The sequence below is a fragment of the Gossypium arboreum genome, chromosome 8 (assembly GCF_025698485.1).
Source record: "Gossypium arboreum isolate Shixiya-1 chromosome 8, ASM2569848v2, whole genome shotgun sequence".
Lineage (NCBI taxonomy): Eukaryota > Viridiplantae > Streptophyta > Magnoliopsida > Malvales > Malvaceae > Gossypium > Gossypium arboreum.
The window spans coordinates 53,435,003-53,442,873 of record NC_069077.1 but is presented as its reverse complement, the minus strand read 5'-3'; the positions used below and the strand labels follow the sequence as shown (position 1 = coordinate 53,442,873).

The 7,871-nt window shown below is 34.1% G+C and overlaps 1 long non-coding RNA gene across 1 annotated transcript; it reads left to right on the top strand.

Moving 5' to 3' along the window:
- The first annotated feature begins 5,180 nt into the window (after positions 1–5,180).
- Positions 5,181–6,164, top strand: LOC128296393 (uncharacterized). Its single transcript, XR_008287009.1, has 2 exons — positions 5,181–5,268; positions 5,851–6,164. It is a non-coding gene; the product is annotated as an uncharacterized LOC128296393 (long non-coding RNA).
- The last annotated feature ends 1,707 nt before the right edge of the window (positions 6,165–7,871 follow it).

The following is a 7,871-nucleotide window of genomic DNA, read 5'->3' as shown; positions in this document are numbered from 1 at the left end:
TTCGTTACTAAGGCTCAAACACAATTATAATCACTAACATAATCGCCTCGGGACTTAGCCCGGTATCATTCAATACTCATACACACATAAATCAATAATCAATACATCCATATTTCATTCCACATAATTCAAGTAAGGTCACTTCTTGAGGACTTACCTCGGATGTTGTCGAACGGCTTTTACGGCTATTCGATTACTTTTTCCTTCCCCTTGTCCAATTGTGGCCCTCTTAGCTCTTGAGCTAATTCAAACAAATTCAATTTATCAAAACCTCATTGTGCTAGCTTATGGCCGAATATGACAAGGAATTTAAATGGTCATATGGCCACCCTTTAGCTTGAATACACAATGGTCATGCACATTTTATACTACATCAAGCAATTCAATACAATTTATTCGAGCATCAAGGAAAAGCTAAGGCCTTCAATAGGCTACCCAAGGCCGAATATACTTGTCCATGTTGAGGCCAATTATGCACTTAATACCACACAAAAACAGCATGCATTTTACTAGTTAATGCTTTGCATATTGTAGCTCAAAACTTACAATATAGCATCAAGCACTCATATGTGTGCTAGGCGAATGTGCTTACCATTTCACAATTATTCTTCAACATCTTCTTCTTTAAACAAACTTATTCATCACTTCCTTCATAACCAAAACATCATGTGCAAACATATATATACATATTTGAGCATGGCGAATTTCAAGGTGTCCATAGCCATCCAAAACACAAATTTTAACTAACATGCAAGAAGCATGAACCATGCTCATGAATGCATCATGGCGAATATGACAATCATGCTCCTTTTCAACTTCAATCATGATAAAACAAAAGAAAGCTCAAAATCTTACTCAAGAGTAGACAATCCATCATTGCATGCATCATCATCAAGCTTCACACTTAGCATGCAATGGCTTTATCACCATAACAACTTTGGCCAAATACCATTTCCATGGCTTAACAAAGATTTGAGCCATGGCTAACATGCACATCAAGTTAGCAACCAAAACATGCATGAAACTCCTAACACAACCTCATACATACCTTAATCTTGATGCAAACTTAGCCAAATCTCCTTCTAGATCTCTTCCAAACCAAGCATGAAGCAAAAATCCTCCTTCTTCCTTAGTTTTGGCTCAAAGAAAGGATGAACAAAATTTTTTCTTTCCTTCTCTACAACTCACGGCAATGGGGGATTACCACACTCACACACATTTTTTTTCATTTTTTATCACCCATACACCTTTGTTTATTATTTCACCCTAATGCACCAACAAAACATGTTTCATGACATGTTTAGCCCATCCTCCTTGTCATGGCCGCCACCACCTATAAAGGGGAATTTGACATGCAAGTCCATTATTTTGCATGCATGCTTTAATTAGTCATCACACATTTCCCTATCATACTTTCAAAGTTCATTACTAAGTCCTTTCTTGTGGAATTCACCTTTATAACACTAAATCAATCATCATAAAATGTCATACATGAGCACACACATATTATAGGCATCAAAATAAATTTTTAATTATTTTTATGCCTCGGTTTTGTGGTCCCGAGACCACCTTCCGACTAGGGTCAATTTTAGGCTGTCACATGAAACCTTCCTCACCTTTGCAAATTAATAGTGGTGATTCCAGTAATGTTTTAAATGTTAAGTTGAAACGATGTGTTAATGTGATGCATTTAGCCACCAAAAGATTATGATGTTCCTAAAATGACATTAATCATCTTTTTGTGGTGTATATATGTGTCTCGAATTTGGATTGGAAAATCCCATTTTTGAGTGCAAAAGTCATCTAATAGAAACTTTCTTTTCTTTTCCCATTTAAGAAAAAGACATTGTATTTATTTTGAGGATAATCTTTATTGATCATAATAAACTTAAATTTATCGTTTGAAAAAGAAATATATTTTAATAATAAAAATTTGTGATATTGTTAGTGTATTTGAATTTGTAGTTTAATTTCAAGATTAAATTGAACTCGATATAAGGAATTAATTTGAATTTTCATTTTTAAGTGAGAGATTAATTGCATAGTTAACCCTTTTATTTTAAAGTTTAGTTAAATTAGTTTTGTGTGTGGTAATTTATTATTACCATTATAGTTTATTTAGAATAAGATTTTTGTTATTAAATTCTTAGGTATTTATTAGAATAAGATGATTATTATCAAAATTATACCATGATACTTATGGATTTTATTAGTATCATTATTAATTAATTAGGAGTTTGAATTAGTATTATTTTATTATAATTTTCTTAAGATAATTTAGATTAATTTTGAATAAATTGCTTTTATTTATTTATTTTTCAATTTTACCTTGTAGATTGATTAAATCATTAAGTTTGATCAATCTAGAACTCTCAAGTTTCTATTACTATAAATATAGGGAGTTAATTTGCAGGAGAAAGATGCGCAAAACAGAAAATATAGAAATTCCCTCTAAAACCAAAGACCTTTAACCCATAATTTATCTCATTCCTCTTTTTTCCATATTCCTCTTTTTTCCCGCTCCATTATTAGACCGTTCTTACACCATTGTTGCCCGCCTCGATCGATTTGTGTGCTGCCATCCTAGCCTCTCTCCTACCCGGATGCTTCACTGCTCACCGTCGTAGCTTTTTACCTAGGCCAACTGTCCCAGCCTCGGCCCCATCGATCCTACCCTACCGTGCTTCCATCGTCGTTGTCGCAGGCCACTATACCCAATTCATTCAACCCGCGTCAGGTATATTTTATATTTTATTTATTCATCCAGCTTCGGCCCCATCCTTTTTATATTTTATTTATTTATTTCTCTATTTATTGCTATCTAACATTATTTTTTATTATTTTATTATTACTATTATTCACATTATTTTCTTTCTTTTCTGGTTGTTTTGCCTTACCTTTTATTTTTATTTTTATTTTTATTTTGTAGCTAATTATTATCTAGAAATCTTTTGAAGTTTTCGTCACCAGCAATTGAAGTGCTTTGGGTTCTCCGGTGATGAAATGAGCCAGTATAAAAAAAGATATGAATTTTCTCATATTTTATTTTAGTTATTATTATTTTTAAAAAATGACGATACTAATAGCTTGCGTTTTCAATTTAACTAAACTTTGAAAATTCGATTTTTAAATATGGGGCTTCGCTTTTTTTTTTCTCCTAAATTTTTAAAATATCAATTTTAACCCTTCAGATTTTTTTAAATTTTTAAAATTTTGAAATCGCAAAAGTGTCTGTCAAATCACTCAACTTCCCATATTGTCGTTAATTCTAAGATTTCATATTTTATATATCTTAGTAAAGTCAATTTTATTTCCAATTTTTTATTTTGATGTATGTATATATAACCTCCCAATCAGGCCTAGATGTTAAGCTCGAACTTGGAATATTACATTGACCACCGAAATGGCCTAGCAGAACTATCAGAGTTTTAAAAAAAGTTGTATAAAGCATTTGCTTTAATTTCTGAAGAAAACTTAGTCTGTTTCAAAAAGGGTGTGTAACAACCCTAACCCGAATTTATCACCGAAACAGGGTTACGAAGTATTACCGGAGATTACAAATAAAACAGATAGAAATTTCAAACATTTCACAACATAATAATAATCACCTTAAAACCAAATCAACATCATATATATTGTCTCTTATACGAGCCATCGAAGCTTTAAATACGCATTAGAAACAAGTTGGGATTAAATCAGAAACTCTAAGAATTTTTCGGAAAACATTGAAAAATTTCAAAGCTGTTGGGGTCACACGGCCAAGAGATGCGCCGTGTCTTAGGCCGTGAGGTCATTCGAAATAGGGACACAGTTTCGTATCCCAACCTGTGTCCATACCCGTGTAACTCGCTGACTTGGGCCACACGGCCAAGCCACATGTCCGTGTGCTAGGCCGTGTAGCAGCCTGACTTGTAACCCTTTGAAAGCTAAAAGGAACACACGCCCATGTCACCTGGCCATGGGTCACACACGGCTGAGACACACGTTTGTGTCTCTACCCGTGTGGACGAAAATAGATCATTTTACAAGCCATATTTCTGACCTAATTTGACATGTACCTACACCCAACAATGAACATATACACAAGCTATAAATAGGCATCCAAAACAAGCATAATCAAGCCTTATACAAATGGTATGATCACATACAACCAATATGCCCTTAGGCACCTCAAATAAAAATTTATAAACATGACTAATCATGTGTTCAATATAACCAATTGTTCAACTTACATATATGCTGTAACAACCCAGTTTAGACCCTAGTCAGAATAGTGGTTTCGGGACCACAAATCCAAGTAAAAAAATATTTTAATATTATATTCTGTGTTTACAGTATGTGTTTAATCATGTGTGGAAGTTTCGTGTTGAAATTTTATTGGTTGTGTGCTTAATTTGATAAAAGGACCTAATCACGTAAAATGTAAAAATGGTCTTCTATTTGTTAAAGTGCTTTATTGTTAAGTCTTATTAAAGGAGAGGTCCTTATGATACAATTAGACCATTGATATGGTTAATGGACATTAATGGCCTTAATATATGTGATTTTATAATGAAAATAAAAAGGTTAAAAATGCAAATGGCTTAATAATGTAAATTAAAATAAAACAAAAGCATGAAAATTGGCCATTATCATCCATGCTTGCCGAAAATCAAAGAAAAAGAAGAAGAAAACCAACTAGGGTTCGGCACTTGTAATTGTTGATTAAGATATGTATTTTGCTCAGTTTTTTATAATTTCTATGTTTTTGCGATCGTTGCTTTGTGTTCTATAAAGCATATGTTTCAGTTTCTGATTTTGATGATGATTTGGAATTATACCAATGTTGATTTTGTGAGTTTTGAAATGTTAGTTCATGGAAAATGAAATATATGTGTTGGGTTAGTATATTTTGTCTTTGAATTTTTGATGAATTTGAGTAATTTGGGCTAAATTATAAAAATGAGATTTTTAGGGACTAAAATGTGAAATAAATGAAACATATGGGCTTATATGAATACCATGTATATTAGGCTAGGCATGTGTGCAAAGAAATTTTGTGTATTTTGTGATTTTGTGAATTAGGGACTAAATTGTCAAAATGTGGAAATGTGAGGGTTAATTTGTAAAATACCCTAAATATGTGTATATGGATTGAATTGAATAAGTTGTTGAATAAAAGAGTTAATTTGAATACATATAGATCAAGAAAGGAGGAATTCGGACCTAGATCGAGGCAAAAACAAAGTGCTCGATTGATCGACTAATATCGTCATTTTTACGTTTGAGGTAAGTTTGTGTATAATACATATTGTTCGTACAATGTTTGTATGTGTTGAAATAAATAGAAATTAGATTGAGAAGTTGGAGTATGTGAAATGTGAATCGAATTTAAGGTACTAAGTGTGCGAAAAATGAAGTAGATATGGCTATTAAAAATGGCACTGAGTGCGTGAGAATATAATAGTGATGGCTGAATAAATGACACTATGTGTGTGATACCAATATAACTTCAGTTTAATGAAATGGCACTAAGTGTTTGATAATATTATAACTTCGGCTAATTAAATTGGCTCTAAATGTGCGAGTTCATTAAATGTTCGAGTATGATCAAATAGAGTAGTGCATCGAGCATCGAAATGATAAATGTGATAGGTAAGAACGTGATGATACAGGTATGTACGAAATCTATGTGGTTGATGATATTAAGTATGAAGTAGATGAAAGGTTATGTAAATGAAGGATGAGATGAGTTGCATTAAGTGTTAGCTAATTGATATAATTATATTTTAATTGATGAGTTAAATGTGTTATATCATGAACTTACTAAGCTTTAAAAGCTTACTGTGTGAAATATTCTCTGTTTTAAAGTGTCATAAAGCTAGCTTGGATCCGGGGATCGTCAGCGACTCATTCACACTATCGGACATCTATTTTGGTACCATTTTGAGAGTTGTATATATAGTATATGGCATGTATAGGCTAGAAGTATTTTGGTATACTTTGTGATGTGAATATCTAGCCATGAGATTTGGCTTATAAATATTGGTATGTATGGCCTTTTAATTTGGCCTAAATGGTGTATTTGATAGGTAAGTCATATGATGTATATAATGTTCATGTGATGGTTTGAGTATGGAATGATGAATTGGTAATTTTGTGATATGAAGTATATGATAAAGTGATGAGTCTATGTATTTGGAACTTATGTAAGTTGTGATGATTCTGGTACATTGATTAGGTGTGTTTGGTTGTGAAATTGAGTAGTGAATTGGATGGTATTTGAATGGCATGAAATATATATAAATTGGCATGTTTTGGTTGCCTTTAAATGTATGCAAATAATGCTAAAATGTTGTGGTTTTTGTGTGCTTGAGATAGGTAGGAAATGTGGTTTAAACCAAGCCTAAATTCACTCCACACGGATGAGCACACGGGCGTGTGTCTCAACCGTGTGTCTATTATAACTTAGTTATACAAGTCAGTCTTGAGTACGGCCTAGACACACAGGCGTGTCTGATGACTGTGTGAGGCATACAACCTTAGCACATGGGCGTGTGTGGCCATTTCGAAGGGTACACGGGTTAGACACACGGACGTGTGGTTGGCCGTTGACCCAAGTCAGCTTCGACCACGGCCAAGGAACACGGGTGTGTCTTGTGGCCGTGTGGTTAAGTCAGTATGTATACGCTGTTTTGCCACTGTTTAGACACATGGGTGTGTCTAAGGCCTTGTAAGACACACGGCCTGTTCACAGGGGCGTGTGACCTCTGTAACTTGGAAAAATGTTTAAGTTTTGGAAAATTTTGTATGAGCTCGGTTTAGTCTCGACCCCTTTCTAAAGCATGATTAAGGTCTCGTTGACCTTTGTTAGGGACTGTTTAATGATGTGTGACTTTGATGCTATGATGTTTGGGAAAGGAATGTGAGATGTTTAGATTTTTCCGGTAACGCCTTTAACCCTAGTCCAGCAACAAATACGGGTTAAGGGTGTTACATATGCATATTTGCATCAAAACTTACCATGTAAATCACTTAACAAAACAACCATTTGGTACCAAAACTCCAATCTAAAACTAGTATCAAATGACCATATAAATCATTTGCACCAAAGCACCAATTTATCACAATTACATCCTATCACAAAGAACATATTTAGTATGTATAATCATGCCACAATTTTCATCTTCCATAATTCAACCATACTAATTATTCATCAACCATTGGAAAGAAAATATTTACATACCATATACTAGACTTATTCTATCATCAAAATGCCAACACACACGTCAAACAAATGACCAAAAATATCAACAAAGCGTATAGGCCAACATTAGCCAAAATAACCTATACATGCCATTATTGTAACACCCCTCACTCGTATTCGATGCCAAAACAAGGTTACGAGTAGTTACCAGACTTACATCACAACAATCATACAACTCCGACTCCTAAATTTTCAACCAAATTAAAAACCATTTGCATCCAATCATATATTCCCTAATACGAGCCTACGAGGCCTAAAACATGCATTAAAAATGGTTCAGGACTAAACCAGGATCTTAAGAAATTTTTACAAATCATATAATTTTTTTTGCCATATATAGGGGTCACATGCCCGTGTGGTTCGGGACACACCCGTGTGGTCAGGCTATCTAGTCACACACGCTCGTATCCCTAACCCGTGTAACTCTTTGACATGCAAGGCATGAACAAATTGAAGTCGCAAGGCCAAGTCGCACGCCCATGTGCTAGGCCATATGGTTAATTTAATTTTCATAAAATAGGTGCAGACTTCACACGATCAGGGCACACGCCCGTGCTTGAGGTCGTGTCCCTCACAGGCTTAGACACACGCCCATGTCTCTGCCCGTGTGCTTAATTCTGAGCAT